Source organism: Saimiri boliviensis, chromosome 20 (assembly GCF_048565385.1).
Source record: "Saimiri boliviensis isolate mSaiBol1 chromosome 20, mSaiBol1.pri, whole genome shotgun sequence".
Classification (NCBI taxonomy): domain Eukaryota; kingdom Metazoa; phylum Chordata; class Mammalia; order Primates; family Cebidae; genus Saimiri; species Saimiri boliviensis.
The window spans coordinates 30218456-30239526 of record NC_133468.1 but is presented as its reverse complement, the minus strand read 5'-3'; the positions used below and the strand labels follow the sequence as shown (position 1 = coordinate 30239526).

The 21071-nt window shown below is 40.2% G+C and overlaps 1 protein-coding gene and 1 long non-coding RNA gene across 4 annotated transcripts in view; both read left to right on the top strand.

The window, feature by feature from the left end:
- Positions 1–21071, top strand: part of SMURF1 (SMAD specific E3 ubiquitin protein ligase 1) — a 121810-nt gene that overhangs the window by 17272 nt on the left and 83467 nt on the right. The gene's annotated exons all lie outside the window — the stretch shown is intronic.
- Positions 1–21071, top strand: part of LOC141582456 (uncharacterized) — a 41859-nt gene that overhangs the window by 16336 nt on the left and 4452 nt on the right. Inside the window, exon 1 of the long non-coding RNA XR_012515301.1 lies at positions 1–21071. This exon is cut by the window's left edge and continues 16336 nt beyond it. This is a non-coding gene — a long non-coding RNA (uncharacterized LOC141582456).

Below are 21071 nucleotides of genomic sequence, written 5' to 3'. Positions count from 1 at the left end.
TTACCTGAAGCTGACAATATCCCCTTCCTCCCTGGCCCCTGCTCAGACCCAACCTATGCTGAACATGTAGCTGAGCAAGAAATAAACCTCTCTTAATTTGTTTCTATATCACACAGCTACCCCGATACAGCTGATTTCTTTTTAACAGCTGTGAAATTCACAACACTTTGAATGAACCCAGTTCAGATGATCAAATAGCTTAAGAACAAAAGAACATCTAAAGAATAATGATTTTAAATATACAAATACCAGATCAATGCATCTTATCCCAGTGCGTTACCACACAAACATAATCTCTATACATAATTTCAAATTAAACTTCTTAATTAATTATTTATTTTTTTGAGATGGAGTCTCACTCCCATCACCCAGACTGGAGTGCAGTGACATGACCTCGGCTCACTGCAACCTCTGTCTCCTGGGTTCAAGCAATTCTCCTGCCTCAGCCTCCCAAGTGGCTGGGCCTATAGGCGTATGCTACCACACTGGCTAAATTTTTGGTAGAGATGGGTTTTCACCATGTTGGCCAGGCTGGTCTCAACTCCTGACCTTGTGGTCTACCTGCCTCTGCCTCCCAAAGGGATTACAGGTGTGAGCCACTTTGCCCGGCCAACTTTTTTTTTTTAAATTTTTGAGACAGGATCTTGCTCTGTCTCCCAGGATGGAGTGCAGCAGTCTTTGCCTACCAGGATCAAGCAATGCTCCCTCAGCTTCCCAAGTAGCTGGGACTTTACAGGCATATGCCACCATACCCAGCTAATTTTTAGTAGAGATGTAGTCTCTCTATGGTACCCAGGCTGGTCTTAAACTCCTGGGCTCAAGTGATCCTCCTGCCTCAGCCTCCAAGAGTGTTGGGATAGAGGTGGGAGCCACCATGCCCAGCCTGTAATTTAAATAAAGGAATATATGCTTATTGAAAAGTATGAAGGAGAAATACGTACTATATTCTTTGAAATGAGGCTTGATTCTTTAATATTAAAGCTTACAATTTTTGCATTAGAATTTGGTATTAATTTTCTAGTCATTCTAAAGGAAGATAAATACCAAAGCCATGCATGCTAGCTGTTCTCATTGAGGACTACAGTCAGTAGAGAGGAGTATTGAAAAAGACAGTAGTCTCTACCAGAAACTTAATGGTCATAGGAAAGTGGGACATTCACTAGAAACAGTTAAGTAACAATACAAAGCGCCCCTGAGTCTAGCTGCTGGGGAGGCCAAAGATGAACTGGCTCTAGAAAGATCTGGGTAGGCCAAGAGAATAGCACGAGCAAAGACAGAGTGGACATGAGTCTGGCGGCTTTGAAGGACACATCGACAGAAAAGGTGCCAGGTGCATAGAGGGAAGAGAGGACACATGCTTCTGTAGTGGTTGTGCGATGTCAGGGAGATTGGATGAGGAAATGAGATAAATTGTCATTTTATAGGCTTGCTGGGTAGAAAATAGGGACTTTTCCTTTCATGCCCTGAGGATAGCATGGGGTCCAGGGACTGGAGTAGTGTGGTGACTAAGGGCCAGGTGCTGAAGGCAAGTAGCCTGGTTCCAATCCTGGCTTTGCCACCTTCTAGCCATGGAAAGTGCCAGGAGGGTACGTGGGATAAGTGTATAGCAGCTGTGACAATGGCTGCTCTTGTGCTACTTGGGAAGGAACCTGGTGACACAGAGCAATATCTAATGAGGGAATAAATTAGGCCCCTTCACAAAGTAAGTGTGACACTGCGCTTACACAAATGCTGACGATAGTCTTTCTAGGGTATTCCACAAGGACTCCTTTATTGGGGGCAAAGTTTAGAGTAAGTGCTTTACAAAGATTCTTAAAAAATGTTGGCTGGACACAGTGACTCATGCCTGTAATCCCAACACTTCGGGAGGCTAAGGTGGGAGGATTGCTTGAGCCCAGGAACTCAAGACCATCTGCGGCAACCCCCCATCCTTAAAAAAACAAAAACAAAAACAAAACATTAGCCAGGTGTGGTGTACTGTATATGCCTATTGTCCTGGCTACTTGGGAGGCTAAGGTAGGAGGATCTCTTGAGCCCAGAAGCTTGAGGCTGCAAGTGAGCCATGATGGTACTACTGAACTCCAGCCTGGACAACAGAGCAAGACCCTGTCTCGAATGAATGAATGAAAGAAATTTTTATTGAATGGCTACTATGCTCTAAGTTATCTGGCAGGTAGACTACCGGACATAGTAAACAGGGTAGAGACCAGAGGAAGTAAATGGGGTTTATCCATTCTGCACATTGTTACTGAGTTAATGTCAGGTTCCTATGTGGCCCTTGAAAAACCACTCCAAGTAGATAAGAAGTGTCTGTAAGTAGGTTAAATTTTTCTGAGTACCAAGATGACGGACGTCTTGATAAAGCACAGTGGCATTCCGAGGGAAGTTTAGCTGGCCCTGCTCGTGAGGTCCTTGCTTTAGTATCTTGCTGCTTTATCGTACCACGCTTTCCTAAAACCTTCTTGGAAGTACTAATTGGATCCCAACTGTGGCTCCTTCAGTCAATGGTTAAGTTAGTATTTGTGCAATGACTTTTTTTTCCCCCCCCCCTTTTTGACACTGGGGCTACTTCCATTTACAATTAGATACTGCTTGAAACCTTTTTGTGGGCAAAGTAGGTGAAACCTAAAGCATACAGGAACTGCTTGGGTTGCAAGGCGGATTCTTTAGAAGCTCCTGTCCTGTTTGCCTTCGCTTGGTTCTGCCCTTGGATTCCTTTCGTCAGAGCTGTGCAGCCTTCATGCCCAAAGCTTGGAGTCTCTCCAGAAGTATCCTAGAATGAGATTCTGCCAAGTGCTGGCACTAAAGCTTACCGAAGCTTTAGTTGGGACTTTCAAGTGCCCCTTCTGTCCTTTGACCTTTTCTAAATGGAAACTGGGCAAGGCTGGTCAGCTCTGCCTTACTATCCTGTGGTGAACACCGCTTGGCGTATAGGTTTCAGAGTGCTGCTAACCTGGGTTTCCAGTTCAGCTCTGGTGCTTGGTAGTGGGGCGACTTTGGACAGTAATAATAAAGCTATTTGTCAATTATTTGAGCTTTTTCCTATGTTCCCGGCAACACTGATGCCAAGCACTTTTCTTGAGTTATATTTCCTCCTCTCGATAAACTCAAAAGGTATGTCCAATTCTTGTCCCATTTTTGAGACGGTGAAATGCAATGGAGTCAGCCAACCCAGTTCCACCACATACCAGTAGCCTTGGCCAAATCATGTGCTTCATCTTTAAGCCTCAGACAAGACCTACCCCATCAAGTTGTTGCAAGGAACAAGTGAAGTAACCTGGTACCCACCTGTTGCCCAGCGCATGGTAGGGGCTAGCTTGCCTAAGGCTTCACTGAGAGTGTTTTGTAAGTGGACTAAAGTTGAACTGCTTTGGGAAGATATTTGGCTTCTTACTTTGTAAGCTGGGGTAAAGATTGTTCCTAATTCTAGTTATTCTCCTTTTTATCTCCAGATTAAACTCTTACTGTCATTCAGTTAGGAGCTCCCAGGTTTGGCCAACATTCCCAGAAAGGGGTCAGTTCCAGGGCTGTGGCATGGAGGGAAATGATGCAAGCTTTATCATGATACAGATGAGTAACCACATAAAATGGAAAAGAGCATTTGTTCTCCCCACATTCCCATCCCCTCTTACCAACCTAATGTTTATTTATCTATCTATTTCTTTTGAAATTTTTGAGGCAGGGTCTGTCTCTGTCACCCAGGCTGGAACACAGTGGTGCCATCATAGCTCACTGTAGCCTCAACTTCCTGGGGTCAAGCAGATCCTTCTACCTTGGCCTCCTGAGTAGCTGGGACTACAGGTGTATACCACCATGCCCCGCTGATTTTTTTTATATTTTGTAGAGACAGGGTCTTGCTATGTTGCCCAGGCTGGTCTTGAACTCCTGGTCTCTAGTGATCCTCAGCCTCCCAAAGTGCCGGAATTACAGGCATAAGCTACCATGCCTGGCCGTAATATTTATTTTTTTATTGCTATTTATAACTTGGCTTACACCCCTACTGGCTATTTACCAAAAATCAGAGCAAACTTTGCCTTATTATTATGTATTGCATATATATTTTTGAAATGTCACTCTGGAGTTGCAGTTTCACTAAAAAAATAAAAGTTTTTGTGACTTCCAAAAGTTTGAAAATTCTTGGTTTAGGCTAGCCGTGTCCTATGTTTCCATCTGGCTCTGTCCTCAGGCCTTCCCAACATTCTCTCTCCATGAAAGAACTTTGCTGCCATTCTATTCAGTTTCATGAACCTGCCTGTGCCTTTGAGACAGAGCATTTTGGGATTCTGCTTCATTAGCCTTTGAACTCATGAACCAAGTTGAGAGAATTTGCTTCTATAGGCAATTGTTGGATCTTCAAGGTATTTTGAACAGTTCCCAAGTAGAAAACCAGTGGTTGTCCAAAAGACACAGAGAAGTGATGTGAAATTATGACTATGTTTCAAAAGAAAAAAAAAAGCCCTGTGGTATGGTTGACGTCACTGCTGTGGAGTGAGCCTTTATTAGTGCAGTCAAGGACACTAACATTTCTTTCTTTTTTTTTTTTGAGATGGAATCTCGCTCTGTCATCCAGGCTGGAGCGCAGTGGCACTCTCTCGGCCCACTGCAAATTCTGCCTCCCAGGTTCAGGTGATTCTCCTGCCTCATCCTCCCAAGTAGCTGGGATTACAGGTGCCTGCCACCACATCTGGCTGATTTTGTATTTTTAGTAAAGACAGGGTTCACCATGTTGGTCAGGCTGGCTGGTCTTGAACTTCTGACCTCAGATGATCCACCTGCCTCAGCCTCCCAAAGTGCTGAGATTATAGGTGTGAGCCACCACACCCGGCCTTTTTTTTGTTTGTTTTGGGGACAGAGTCTCACTCTATTGCCCAGGCGGGGCAGTGGCCCGATCTTGGCTCACCACAACTTCTGCCTCCCGGGTTTAAGTGATTCTCCTGCCTCAGCCTCCCAAATAGCTGGGATGACAGGGCATGCGCCACCACGCCTGGCTAATTTTGTATTTTTAGTAGAGATGGGGTTTCACCATGTTGCCCAGGCTGGTCTCAAACTCCTGACCTCAGGTGATCACCTGCCTCAGCCTCTCAAAGTGCTGGGATTACAGGCGTGAGCTGCTGCACCCGGCCTAACATTTCAAAAATGCTAAAAACATTCTATTCTTTTCCGTGTGTCCAGCGTGGTTTGTTGCTGACAACGTCAAGCAGCTACCAAGATGGCGCAGTGAAGGTGATACGCAGTGGAGACTCTGCCCCCCTCGCCACTCCCTGGTTCTTGTAGAGTCCTCTTGGGAACTTGTTGGAACAATAGTTTTCCCCCGAAGTTTGAGGAGCTTGTCTTGGGTGTGGTGTGTCCCTGCATCATGTGTACAGTTTCCAGACTGCTATGAGTTTATCTCTCAGCAATGCACTAGGAGGTTTTAGTGAAAACTAAAAACCGCTGAGTCGCCTATCAAACTGAGTTTGAAAAGAGACCTCTGGGGAAAGGACAAGCTAAGTATTCTAAGTGGTCTGCGTTCCAAAGCATTTCCTGGGTTGAGTGTTTATCAAAGCTGAGCTTTACTTCCAAACTAAGCTTGAGAAGGATCTGGGAGTGTTTCCCAGCTGACTGGGGGCGGGGAGGAGAGGAGGATGAGAGTCTTAAAGAACAGGGAAAATATCACTCTCTTATCTTTTAAACAGTTATCTGCTGAAATCTGTCTACAGATATGGCTTGCAAACTAAGTGTTGCTTTGGAGGAGAAATAGGATAGGTTTGCTAAGTGTTAATTTAGGAAGAATTATATATAATGTTTTAATTTTATTTTAGGAAAAGCATTGGGTAAGATTAGCTTTTAAATGGATCAGCTTTACTCTTTAAGGTTTAAAAAATGCATAGAAAATGACATTATTTCCCTGTTAATTGTTATTAATCTCAACTCATAACCCCCCGCCCCTCGCGTTTTTTTTTTTTGCCTTGACTCTTATCTCAGCAGAGTTCATGCTCTAAATTGACACATTTGGGAAGAGCAGGGTGTTGGGGAAATAGAACTGATAAGTGGATGGTTTCCCCCTCCCATCTGACTCAGTGTTAGAGAACTCTGCTTGAGACAATGCTGATTTCAATATCTGGATGCCTGATTTTATCATTACAGACATCCTGATGTACAGAATAGCTTATTTGCTCTCTGAATACAAATCTTGCAAAGAAAATCTTCCTTATTTCACAGTTTCTTTCCCTAAAAGTTTTTGTATACCACCCCTTTATCAAGAATTAAGATCTTGGTGATGCCAGAAAAAAAAAATCTCTTTGGGCTAAATAGTGCCAGCTTCATTTCCCTCAACGATGACACATTTATCTGTATTTTAAAGTTGTTTTTTTTCCCTTCCCACTACACTGCTCTGCATGTGGGTTCCCTAGCTGAGAAGCTGCCATTGATGGTGAAAGACTTTAATCTAAATTTAGATTCTCTTCAGAGGTTTCGTAGAATGCTTCCTTAAATTAAGCCACAGACTGCAAAAGCTGCTGCTGAGTGGGGCTTCCAGGTTTGTTATTTTTTTTTCAGCTCTAGAAATAAAGAAGACGGGGCAGGAAGGACCGGCTCTCACTCTCGGCTTCTTTGGGAGATTCTGCCATTGTAGACAGAATCGGTAGCAGCTTCTGTCATGAATTTAAAACTCAGGAGAGAGTATTTGGTGGCAGTCTGATGGAAGTGGAAAACAGTCACGACTCTGAGGGAGTGTGGGTGAAACAAAGTGGCTTTGTTTGGGTTGTGATGTAGACTGTAGGTAGTAATAGACAATGATAGGACATCTTTTGGTCTGACGCCTGTAAGTGTACCTGGAGACTTTTAAGCCATACTTGTTAGTTCATTATTGCATTACTGTAAAGAAATACCTGAGGCTAAGTAATTGACAAAAGAGGTTTTATTGGCTCACAGTTCTGCAGGCTGTACACGAAGTGTGATGTTGGCATCTGCTCAGCTTCTGGGGAGACCTCAGGAAGCTTCCAGTCACAGCGGAAGGCAAAGAGGGAGCAGGCATCACATGGTGAGGGAGGGGGTGAGATGCCAGGCTCCTTAAACAACCAGATCTCATGTGAACTACCAGAGCAAGAACTCACTTATTACCATTCGGACAGCACCAAGCAATTCATGAGGGATCCGCCCCCATGACCCAATATCTCCTGGTAGGCCCCACCTCCAACACTGGAGGTCTCATTTCAACATGAGATTTGGAGAGGACACATATCCAAACCATATCACCATGAGTTAAACCATTTTAGGGACAGTTGGAAGATCTTCAGAGTCAAGAAGAAAGAGTTGAAAATGGGGTGTTGGACTATAATCATGAGCTTTTTATACAATCTCTCTTTCTCCTTGAATCCTAGAAATGGTGTTTGAAGGCTTCTTTTGATGTAGAGAACTCCCTTACCTCAGTACCTAAAGGTCCCAGACTGGAGAGAGCTGAATGGGGAGGAAGAAGGCACCCAGGGTTTCCTGTCCCTGGAGAGCCATGGGTCCTGAGCATTGTTTGCTGGGCAGCCTTATCATTGGGCAGGCTTATCATTAGGTAGGCTTGTCATTGGGCAGGCTGTTGTCACATACACAGCCTTCCAGTTTCTATTGTGACACATTGCACTGTTTAGATAATCTTGTATTTGGGAAATGCCTAATTACATTTTTGAAAATTATTCCAATATCTGTCACTGTTAGATAAATACGTCTAGAATCTCATTCCCAGTGTTCCCCCCCACCCCGCCCCCTCCAGCATGGGTCAACAACCTTCCCATGAGCATATTTTCATTATATAATGGCCCCTTTATTTACATATTTACTCTTTTTAAAAGGTTAACTTCTTTCGGGGGAGGGAAGGTAATACATTCACAGTGTAACATTTAAACTGTACAAGATGGCTTATTTGGAAAGGAAATCTCTTCACGCCTGGCCTTTGCCTTTAGGTTTTCTTTCCCAGAGGCAATCCACTGGTAACAATTCCTTGTGTATTTTGGCAAAGATATGCTAGATAAAAATGCTTGTACATATATTCCTTTTCTATCTCCCCATCCCCCTTTAAGAAGAAGCATACTGGACCAGGCATGGTGGCTCATGCCTGTAATCCCAGGACTATGGGAGGCTGAGGCAGGAGGATCACGAGGTCAGGAGTTCAAGACCGACCTGGCCAATGTGGTAAAATTCTGTCTCTACTAAAAATAGAAAAATTAGCCAGATGTGGTGGTGCTCGCCTGTAGTCCTAGCTACCTGGGAGGCTGAGGCAGAAAAATCACTTGAACCTGGGAGGTGGAAGTTGCAGTGAGTCAAGATCTTGCCATTACATTCCAGCATGGATGACACAACTTAGACTCCGTCTCAAAAAAAAAAAAGAGAAGAAGCATACTATACACAGTTCTTTGCTTTGCTTTTTTCCTCAATATATCTTAGAGATGAGGAATTCAAGACCAGCTTGGGCAACATAGCGAGACTCCATCTTAACCAAAATAAAAACAATTAGCTGGGCATGTTAGCTACTCTGGAGGCTGCGATGGGGTGATTGCTTGAGCCCAGGAGGTTGAGGCTACAGTGAACTGCCATTGCGTTACACACTGCGGCCTGGGTGACAGTGCAAGACCCTGTCTAAAAATTACAAAAATAAATAAAAACAATCTTAGAGGTCCTCCCGTATCAGTGTAATATAGAGCTGTTTTTTAAAAAAAAAATTGAGGTAAAATTCATGCAGCATAAAATGTACTGTGTATAATTAAGTGGCTCTTAGTACATTCCCAGTGTTGTACAACCATCACCACTATCTAACTCCAGAAGATTTTCATCACCCCAAAAAGAAACCCAACACCTATTAAGCAGTCACCTTTCATTCCCCTAACCCTAGCCTTTGCAACTACTGATCTGCTCTGTTCCTATGAATTTGCCTGTTCTAGATGTTTCATGAAAATGAAATTATATGTATGTGGCCTTTCGTGTCTGGTTTCTTTTGCTTGGCCTAATGTTTTCAAGGTTCAATCCTGTTGTAACTTGTATCAATACTTCACTCTGTTTTCTTGCTAAGTAATATTTTATTGTATGGATAAACCACATTCTTTAATTGATTGACATTTGGATTGTTTCTGCTTTTTGGCTATTGGGAATAGTGCTGCTGTGAGCATTTGTGGGCAAGTTTCTGTGTGAACATATGTTTTCATTCTTGGATATGTACCCAGGAATGGAAATACTGGGTCATATGGAATTCTGTATTTAAATTTTGAGGGACTGCCAACCTGTTTTCCAGTCGCTGCATCATTTTACCATTGCCATCACTGGTGTTCAAGGGTTTCAGTTTCTCCACATCCTAGTTATTTTCCATCTTTGTTTTTTTTTTTTTTTTTTTTTTTTTGCTGTTCCGTTATTATTATAGCCATCCTAAAGGGTAGGAAGTAGTATCTTATTGTGGTTTTGATTTGCATTTCCCTAATGACTAATGAGGATGAGGTTATTTTCATGTGCTTATTGGCTACTTGTATATTTCCTTAGAGAAATTTCCATTGTTTATCCATTATTTGTATATTTTCCTTAGGGAAATGTCCAATAATTTTTGTATTTTTAGCAGAGATGGGGTTTCACCATGTTGGCCAGGCTGGTCCTGAACTCCTAACTTCAGGCAATCCTCCCACCTCAGCCTCCCAAAGTGCTGGGATTATAGGTGTGAGCCTATAGTCCTGCTGAGGTGGGAGAATCACCACCTTGCCCGGCCTATATATTTTTGATACTAGACTCTTATCAGATACATGATTTCCAAATATTTTCCCCCATTTTATGGGCTTTTACTTTCTTAATAGTGTTCTGTGCTGCACAAAAGTTTAACATGATAGAGTCCTTTATTTTTAAACTTTGTTGTAGCTGGGCATGGTGGCTCATGCCTGTAATACCAGCACTTTGGGTATGACAGGTGGGTGGATCATCTGAGGTCAGGAGTTCGAGACCAGCCTGGCCAACATGATGAAACTCTGTCTCTACCAAAAATGCAAAAACATTAGCTGGGCATGGTGGCAGGTGCCTATAATCTCAGCTACTCTGGAGGCTGAGACTGGAGAATCACATGAACCCAAGAGGCAGAGATTGCAGTGAGCTGAGATTGCTAGCCTGGTTGACAGAATGAGACTCTGTCTCAAAAAAAAAAAAAAAAAAAAAAAAAAAAAAAAAAAAAAAAAAATTGTTCTTTGTGCTTTTAGTATCATATTGAAGAAACCATTACCTAATCCAAAGTCATGACTAGTTTACCTCTATCTTTTATTCTAAGAGTTTTACTATTTTAGCTCTTACATTTAGATTTTTGTTCTATTCTGAATTAATCTTTATATATAGTGTGACATATTGGGTCCAGATTTATCCTTTTGCTAGTGGATATCCAGTTGTTTCTGCAGTATTTGTTGAAAAGATTATTTGTTGAAAAAGACCTTTCCCCCATTGAATGGTATTGGCACCTTCTTGAAAAGAAAAGTTGACCATAAATATATGGCTTTATTTCTGGACTCTCAACTGTATCCTGTATTCTGACTCTCAATTGATCTATAATGTCTCTCCTTATGCTGGTGCCACACTGTTTTGATTACTATTGCTTTGTAGTAAGTTTTGAAATAGGAAGTATGAGTCCCCCAACTTTGTTCTTTTTCCAGATTGTTTTTGCTCTTTGTGCTCCCTTGTAGTTTCATATGAATTTTAGGATGAACCTGTCCATTTCTATAAAAAAGGTACTCAGGGCTTTGATAGAAATTGCTTTGAATCTGTAGATCAATTTTGGGAATATTGTTATCTCATATTATGTCTTCATATTATTATTAAGTCTGTGAACACAGTATATCTTTCTATTTAAGTCTTTAGTTTCTTTCAATAATATATTGTAATTTCAGTGTATGAGTCTTGTATTTCTTTGACTAGTTTTATTTTGAAGTATTTTACTCTTTTTGATGCTAATGTAAATGGAATTCTCTGAATTTCATTTTTGGATTGTTATTGCTGGTATATTGAAATATAGTTGATTTTAGTATGTTGATCTTGTATTCTGCAGTTCTGCAGAGCTTCTTCATTAGCACTAACAGCTTTTGTGTGGATTCTTTAGGGTTTTCTACATATAAGATGACGTTAGTTTTGAATAGAGATAGTTTTACGTCTTCCATTCCATTCTGGTTACCTTATTGGCAAATGCAGTCTAGTCGTGTTCCTGTTATTAGTGGGGAAGCCATTTGGTCTTTCACAAGTAAATATGATATTAGGTGTGGGTTTTTCATGGATGCCCCTTATCTAGTTGAGGGAGTTTCTATTCCAAGGATGTTGAATATTTTTATCATGAATGTTGGAACTTGTCAAAAAAAATTTTCTGCGTCAATTCAGATGATATTGTGGGAAAGTTTCCTCCTTTATTCTATTAACATGGTATATTACATTCATTGATTTTTGTATGTTGAACCCTTGCATTCCTGGGATAAATCCCTTGATCATGATGTATAATCCTTTTAATATGCTGCTATATTAAATTTGTGCATACTTCATTGAGGATTATTTGCATCTGTACTCATAAAGCATATTGGTCTACAATGTCTTTGTCTGACTTTGGTATCTGGGTGATACTGGCCTCACAGAATGAGTTAGGAAATGGTTCTTCTTTATTTTTGGAAGAATTTATAAAAGGTTTTTGTTATTTTAAAAAAAAATGTTTGGTAAAGCTCACCAGCGAAGCCATCTGGTCTTCAAGTTTTTCTTTTTGGAAGCTTTTTTTTTGGTTACTGAATTAATCTGTTTGTTATAGGTCTATTCATTTTTCTGTTTTGTGTTGAGTCAGTTTTCGCAGTATGCATATTTCTAAGAATTTGTTCATTTCGTCTAGGTTACCTAATTTGTTGGCATACAATTATTCAGGGTATTTTTTTTTTTTTTTTAAAGTTCAGTAGTAATGTCCCTAGCGTGTCTCTCTCTCTCTCTCTCTCTCTCTCTCTCTCTCTCTCTCTCTCTCTCTCTTTCTCTCTCTTTCTCTCTCTGCAGCTTCAACCACCCAGGTTCAAGTGATGCCCTCCACCTCCCAAGTAGCTGGGATTACAGGTGTGTGCCACCATGCCTGGCTAATTTTTGTCTCTTTTGTTAGAGATGGCATTTCACCATGTTGTCAGGCTGGTTGCAAAACTCCTGAACTTAAGTGATCCACCCATCTCAGCCTCCCAAAGTGCTGGGATTATAGACATGAGCCACTGCAATGGCCCATGTCCCCACTTTCATTTTTTATTTCTAGTGATTTAAATCTTCTCTCTTTTTATTTTGGTCAGTCTGTCTAAATATTTGTCAATTTTATTGATCTTTTCAAAGAATGAACTTTTGGTTTTCTTAATTCTCTGTATTGCTGTTTTAGTCTCTATTTCTCTTATCCGTGTTCTAATCTTTAATATTTCCTTTCTTCTGCTTGCTTTGGGTTTAATTTGCTGTTCTTTTTCTGATTCTTTGAGTTGGAAGTTTAGGTTATTGATTTCAGGTCTTCCTATTTCAATATAGGCATTTGTAGCGATACAGTTTGTTCTCTTCACTGCTTTTGTTATAGGCCATACATTTTGAAATGTTGTATTTTCATTTTCATTCTTCTCAAAGTATTTTCTGATTTCTCTTGTCATTTTTTCTTGACACATTGGTTAACAGTTTAGTGTATAATTTCACATTTTTGTGAATTCCAAATTTCCTTCTGTTACTGATTTCTAATTTCATTCTAGTATGGATACAGAAGGTACTTTGTATGACTTTGTTCTTTTAAAATGTATTAAGACTTGTTTTGTGGCCTAATACATATCCTAAAGAATGTTCCACATGTACTTGAGAAGAACACGCTTTCTGCTGTTGTTGGGTAAACTATCCTGTATATGTCTGTTAGGTATACATGCTTTATAGTATTTTTTAAGTCTTCTGTTTCCTTGTTGACCTTTGGTCTAGTTGTTCTATTGTCATTGAAAATGGAGTATCGGAGACACCAACAATTATCGTAGAGCTATTTCTCCCTCAGTTTTGTTAGTTTTTTCTCTCTTCTATTTAGGGCTCTGTTATTAGGTTCATATATGCTTATAATTGTTACATCATCTTGATGGTTTGATCCTTTTATCATTATATAAGGTGTTTCTTTGTCCCTTTTAACAATTTTTGTCTTAAAGTCTGTTTTATCTGTTATTAATATAGCCACTGCAGTTGGTTACTGTTTGCATGGGTTATCCTTTTCTATCCTTCTACTTTCAACCTATTTGTGTTATTGGTTCTAAAAAGAATCTCTTGTAGATGGTGTATCATGTTTTGTGTCTGTTCTAGTTTTTGCCTTTTAGTTAACCTATTTACATTTATGTAATTGCTGATAAGGAAGAGTTCTACCATTTTCCTATTTATTTTCTTTCTCTCTTACATCTTTTTTGGTTACTGTGTTCCTCCTGTATGTCTTGTTTATGTTAAGTAAATATTTTCTGGTATATTATTTTAATTTCCTTTTAGTATACATTTAAATAGTATTTTCTTAGAGTGCCCTGTGGTTTACAATTCACATCTTAATTTATAACAATCTAGTTTAATTTAATACCAACTTACCTTCAATGGTAAATAAAAACTTTGCTCTTATATAGTTCTGTCCACCATTTTATCTTGTTATTCTCACAAATCATATCTTTATTCATTATGTGTGCATCAATGTATATTTGTAATAATTTTTATGCAGTCATCTGTTAAATCTTATTTAAAAAAGAAGAGTTACAAACCAAAAATAACATTAATACTGATTTTTAAAATTTACTGACATATTTTTCTTTATTGATGTTCTTTATTTCTTTATATGGATCAGGTTACTGTCTAATGTACTTCTATTTCAGCTTGAAAAGACTCCCCTCAGAATTTCTTGTAGAGCAGGTTTATGATCTACAAACTTTCTTGGTCTTTAATCTTGTAATGTCTTCTTTTCTCCTTTGTATTTGAAGGATAGTTTTGGCACATATAGAATTTTTGGTTGACAGTGTTTTTCTTTCAGTAATTTGAATATATAATTCCATTGCCTTTGGCTCTATGGTTTCTGATGTGAAGTCACATGTGACTTTTATTGAGAATCCCTTCTACATGATTAGTTATTTCCTTTTTGCTGTTTTCAGGATTCTCTCTTTGTCTTTGTCGTCTAACAATTTGATTACAATGTGTTCCTATGTGGATCCCTTTGAGTTTATCTTACTTGAAAGTTTGTTTAGCTTCTTGAATGTGCAGATTCATGTTTTTCATCAAGTTTGGATCACTTGCAGTCATTATTTTTAAAAATAATTTTCCCTCTCCTTTCTCTTCTCTCATTCTGGCATTCCCATTATGCTTATGTGATGCTAGATGGTATTCCACAGACTTCTTAGACTCTTTGTTTTTTAAAAATTCTTTTTTTCCTTTCTGGTCATCAAGCCAGAAAAGCTGAAGTTACCTATTTTCAATTCTCATGACCTAATTTTCTACTTGTTCAAATCTGCTGTTGAGCCTCTCTAGTGAGTTTTTAATTTATGTTATTGTACTTTTCAAATCCAGCATTTTTATTTGATTGCTTTTTTATAATTTTTGTTGTTTTGTTGATATTCTATATTTGTTGAGACATTGTTCTCATGATTTCCATTAGTTCTTTAGGCCTGGCCTTTGGTTTTGTTTTTAGCTCTTCAAGCATATTTAGGACCACTGATTTAAAGTCTTTGTCTAGTAAGTCTAGTGTCTAGGCTTCCTCAGGGACAATTTCTGTTAATTTTTTTTTTTTTCTGTGTACAGGCCATAGTTTTTTGTTTATGTCTTGTAATGTTTTTTGTTTCAAACTGAATTTTTTGACTATTATAATGTGGTAAATCAGTAAATGAGACTCTCCCTCTCCCTGTGGATCATTGCTGCTTGTTAGGGCTATGCTTTGTTCATTTAGGGCTTTTCTGAACTAATTTTATGAAGTCTGTATACTTTGTCATGTGTGGCCACTAAGGAGGACTCTCTTCCATTAGCTTAGTGGCCAGCTAATGAATCACTAGAGATTTATTTACATGTTTGGAATGGCAACAACAACAGAAACCTCCCAGTCTTTGCAGATGGGCTGTGTGTATATTGTGAGGCAGGCCTTCAAGATACAGCCAGATAGTTTACAACTCTGCCTTAGTTTTTACTTCCTACTTGCAAAGATCCTGAACGTTAGCCAGAGGTAGGAGCTTAGGGCCCTCTTAGGTCTTTTCTGAGCATGCACCCAGTTGCGGCATGCATATATCCTTCTTGATTCACAATTATGTTGGAGCTCTTCAGATGAAGCCCATATTCCCTAAAGAATCTCATTCCTAAGCCTTTCCTCCCAAGCATTTACATTAGTCCATTGCTTGTCCCTTGCCCCAGGTAATAGCAATGAGTACATAAATGTTTTCAACAAATGCATGCCCCTGCACCCCACCTCTCTCCTCCCCTGCAGACCTCCCCACTCCTACACCGTTACCCCGATACCTACCTTAGCCCTGGGAGAGTTCTGAGTTAGGCGAAAGACAGGCATACCTTTGAGCCAGTTCTTCAGGGAGCCACTAGACAGGTCAAATCAACCACAATTCTTTTAGAATATGATATGTTCTGCTCCTTCCAATACTAGGTACCTGTACTGGCAATGTTAACTGTTGCCTTCAGGGCTGCTGCTAAACTGGGGAGTGGATGGGACCAGGGTAAATTAAAATTCCATGACACTCTCTTAGCTGTTTATTTTTTATTAGGTGTTCCCTTGCTTGTAGTAAGCTTTTGATTATTTCTCAGTGTTCTGAAACAGTTGATTCTGACAGTTTTTGCCAGTTATTGTTTTTAATAGAGTGACAGACTTTTGGTGTTCTCTACTGTCTTAGTCCATTGTCTGGTGCTATAACAGAATACCACAAACTGGGCAATTTATAAAGAAAATAAATTTATTTCTTACAGTTCTGGAGGCTGGAAAGTTCAAGAGCATAGCTCTGGCATCTGGCAGGGGCCTTCATGCTGTATCATACATGGCTAAAGGGCAAGTGAGCACATGATACAGAGAGAAAGTGGGGGCCGAACTTACCCTTTTGTCAGGAGTTCACTCTCATGATAACTAACCCACTCCCATGATAATGGCATTAATCCATTAATGAGGGTAATCCATTAATGAGCCTTCATGACCTAATCACCTCTTAAAGGCCCCACCTCCCAATACCATTATATTGGCAATTAAATTTCAGCAGAGGAGATGTTCAAACCATACCACCTGGCATTTTTACCCTCAGTCTTTTAAAATAACTGCATTGTATTTTATCACATGGATATGTATTGTTTTGGTGTGTTTTCTGTTAGTTATAACAGAATACCTGAAACTGGGTAATTTCTAAGAAATAAAATTTATTTCTTACGTTCTGGAGGCTGAGAAGTGCAAGGTTGAGGGGGCAAATTTGGTGAGAGCTTTCTTGCTGGTGGGGACTGTACAGAGCCCTGAGGTACACAATGCATCACATGGTGAGGGTGCTGAGAGTGCTAACATGCCACACTCAACTCGCTTCCTCTTTTTAGAAAGCCATCAGTCCCACTCTCATGGTAACTCATTACTTTATTAACGCTTTAACCTATTAATTGCATCTTAAAGGCCTCACCTCTTAAAGTCCCCACTTCTCAATACTGCCACATTGAGGATTAAGTTTCAACATGAGTTATGGAGGGGATGTTCAAACCATAGCCTACATTAAATCCACTGGCCGCCTTTGATGGACACATAGGGTGTTTCCAGTCTTATGCCTTTTTTTTTTTTTGAGACAGGGTTTCGGTCTTGTTGTCTAGGCTGTAGTGCAATGGCATGATCTTGGCTCACCGCAACCTCCATCTCCTGGGTTCAAGAGAGTCTCCTGCCTCAGCCTCCCAAGTAGCTGCAATTATAGGCATATGCTATTACGCCTGGCTAATTTTGTATTTTTAGTAGAGATGGGGTTTCTCCATGTTGGTCAGGCTGGTATCAAACTCCCAACCTCAGGTGATCCGCCTGCCTCAGCCTCCCAAAGTGTTGGGAATACAGGTGTGAGCCACTGTGCCTGGCTGTCTTATGCTTTTTATATACAATGCTGCAGTGACTATCATTGAATATATGTAATTTTATGAATATACAAGCACATCTGTGGATAAATTCCTACAACTGGTAATTTTGGGTCAAAAGTTTTGTGTGTTTTAAATTTTAATTTGTAATTTTGATCTTTGCATTGACATAGGTGTAAAAAAAAGAAAATATTTTTTGAATGTTTAAAAATTATAATTTTGATAAATTCAATACAATTAATTTAAATTTAAATTTGCTCAGTAGCTCTTCGTAGAGATTATTTTAACTTATATGCTTATCAGCAATGTCTGAGAGTGGCTGTTTCTCTGTACCATCATCAGCACTACTTAGTATCAAATTTCGTGATCTTCACAAATTGGTAGATAAATGCTATCTCTTTTTGGTTTACTTGACTTTTCTCTTATGATTCTGGATAAATTTTTTTTAGGTGTTATTCATATTTTTTCCACTGAACTGCTTTTTTGTATCATTGACCTTTATTCAATTTTTCTTGGCCTTTAAAATTTATTATTTTGTTTTGTCATTACCTCTTGACTAGGTATTACATTTAACTGGTTCAAAAATCAAAGTGCTATAAAAAGGAGCACTCAGCAAGTCGTGCACCTGCAGTTGCTAGCTATTTTATTAGTTTCTTGTTGATCCTTCCACGGTTCTTAACATGCAAATACCAGCAAACACAAATTTACTTGTTAACTCCCTTCTTACACAAAAGGCGACACCCTGTATATACCACTTGCGTATTATTTTTGTCACTTACTATTTTCCTGGGGGCCTTTCTCATCCTTTTTCATGGCTGTGTATTTACCAAAATTTACTCCATCAGTCCTGTGTTGCTGGATCACTTGGGCTTTTTCCAGGACTCTGCTCCTCAGTGATGTGCTAAGTAGCCCCATATACATGTGCCAGTTTGTCTGTGGACTACATTTCCAGAGTGAGATTGCTAAGTTAAAAGGCACATGCATTTAAAAAGATACGATAGATATGGCTGGACTTCCCTACATACGTGTTACAACATTTTGCGTTCGTTCCAGTCTGTTTCCGCATCATCTTTACAGTAGATTGTCAAACTTGGATTTTTGCCAATCTGATAGGTAAGAGATGGCATCTTATTGTAGATTTAATTTGCGTCTCTCTTGAGTAAGGTTGAGGGTTCTTTCATATAGTCACAGGCTGTTGATTTTTATTTTTTGTGAGCTAGCTCTTGATATCTAGTTCCCTGATTCTTCCCCAAGAAAAATTCCATAAATATTTTAACAGGATTACATTAAATTTCTAGATTAATTTGGAAAGAACTGGGGTTTATGTTGTGTCTTTTTATCCAGGAACTTGTTATGTTTTCCATTTGTTCAGCCCTTCATATATAAAACTTTCTTCATATGCTTTTATTTCTAAAGTTTATTTCTAGGAATTTTATCTTTTTTTCACTATTGCTTTAAATGAGATCTTTATCACATCTTTGAACTAAGATTGCCTGTAGATACAAAGGCTATTGTTTTCAGTATTCTAATTGTGTTCCCAGTTATCTTACTGAATTATTCTTATTCTTTATGTTAGTTTTGCAGTGTATGTTCCTGATAAAAAATCTTATCAATGAACGATGTTTCAGGACCTCATTTTTTAGTTCTAGCTCTTTTCTTGCTCTGTTGAGTCATTAGTGCATTCCAACACGCTTTTTTTTTTTTTTTTTTTGACATGGAGTCTTGCCCCTGTCACCCAGGCTAGAGTGCAGTATCCTGATCTCTGCTCACTGCAACCTCCACTTCCTAGGTTCAAGTGATTCTCCTGCCTCAGCCTCTTGAGTTGCTGGGATTACAGGTTTGCACCTCCATGCCCAGCTAATTTTTGTATTTTTTTTTTTGAGCTGGAGTCTCACTCTGTCACCCAGGCTTGAGTGCAACGGTGTTATCTGGGCTCACTGCAACCTTTGCCTCCCAGGTTCAAACGATTCTTCTGCCTCAGCCTCCTGAGTAGCTGTGATTACAGGTACACACCACCACAGCCAGCTAATTTTTGTATTTTTAGTAGAGACGGGCTTTATCCATGTTGGTCAGGCTGGTCTTGAACTCCTGACCTTGTGATCTGCCCGCCTCGGCCTCCCAAAGTGCTGGGATTGCAGGCGTGAGCCACCACACCCAGCCCCAACACTCTTGTACTACAAAAGAGTCTGTGTACTATGTACTATGTGTTGGTGGTTCTTGGGATGTCCTTGTTTGCTCTTGGCTTTGATGGAAATGTGTCAAATATTTCTCCATGAAGTGTGATGTTTGCTTCTGAATTGAAATATGTATATTTTTATCCTGTAGAGAAAGCATTTATATCTTTTGCTTTTATTAAGTTTAAAGAAATCATAAATGGATGTTGAATTTTATCAAATGCTTTTTCGGTATCTTTGGTGACTCAGTCAGAGTCCAGTCAGAAAAGCAGACTACTCCAGCTATTTCAGAGAGAAGAGATTGAATACAGGGATTGGGTTACACATGTGTTCAAAGGCTAACAAAACACAGAGGAAGCGGGGTACTAGGATAGTGCAGACACTGTCACTTCCAGCACTGAGGAAAAATATGAGGTGATGTTAGCACAGCTTTGGAGCTTCGTTCAGGGCTCCTGTGGGGCTGGTATCCAGGCCTCTGAGAGAGGCACTGTGGAGCTGCTGTACTGACGTTTGAGGGTGTGGGTGCAGCTCAGTGAGTGTTTGAACCCCTGGGGAGGGTTTGTGACCTGGTGGGTGCCAGGTGAACTGAGAGGGGTCCCATATGGTCAGTGTTTGGAGAGCCAGCTCGTGAGGGAGTGAGTACAGTAGAGCCTGAGGACACAGCCTAGGGCTAAGCCCTGCGGCTTGCTGGTGTCTCTGAGGGGGTGTGGGGAGGCTGGCGCTAAGAGTGACAACGGAAGGTGGGGGCTGGAAGCACCATCTGCTGCTGCTGGTGGCATACTGACAGAAATAGGAAACTGGGAAGGAAGTCCCTTTTTCTCTCCTGTCGTCTTCCATCCTCTCTCTAGGACTTCCTGCTGGCAGAAGTTAACAGGGAGTCAGCCAACGTGGGGTCTGGAAAACCTAGTTGAGTTCGTGGAACTCTAGCCCCGGTGTTACAGAGTATAGCAGAGTAGGCTTGGAGAGGAAGAGCATGGCCAAATAACTGCACGTGAGGAGTCACACTGTTCCCTGAACACGCCATTTCTAGGTGTCTGGAATGACTTCCAACATGGTTACATTAGCTTCATATCATAGTAGGAAAACTCAAATTACAGGTCACACCACCAATTTGTTACTCTCGTCAATACTGAATTCCGTTTGTTCTGTTATGCTCTTACTCTTACCAACCTTCTTCTTTGATTTAAAGTGTGCATATTACTTTAGGCTTGCAGCCAGTGCTGTGCATATAATGGGCAATGCTGCTGTGCCCTTTTCTTCTTTTATTTTTTTGGGACAGAGTCTCTCTCTCGCCCAGGCTGGAGTGCAGTGACATGATCTCGGCTCACTGCAACCTCCACCTCACGGATTCGAGCGATTCTCCTGCCTTAGGCTCCCGAGTAGCTGGGATTACAGGCATGTGCCACCATGCCCAGCAATTTTTTTTGTATTTTTAGTAGAGACGGGATTTCACATGTAGACCAGGCTGGTTTCAAACTCTGACCTCGAGTGACCCACCCGCCTCAGCCTCCCAAAGTGCTGGGATTATAGGCAAGAGCCACCATGCCTGACCACTGCTGTGTCCTTTTCAAATCTCAGATGAGCAAGATTGCTGTCAGTCCCGGCATCAGCTAACTGGAAGAACGGTGTATTCCAAATCTTAGCCATATCTAACCTTCCTTTTTCTCTTAGCTTCTATTATGCTCTCATCATCAAAGAGTATGGCTAATAGAAGGTGAATTATTAATGTGTGTTGGTATCTATAGAACAGCAGAAATATCCCTTAGAGCTCAAAAACAGTTTCATCTGGTGGATGTGTTCTAGGGTGATGACCATATTTTCTGCTTCTTCGTGGAATAATTCTGTTTAAAACCTGTT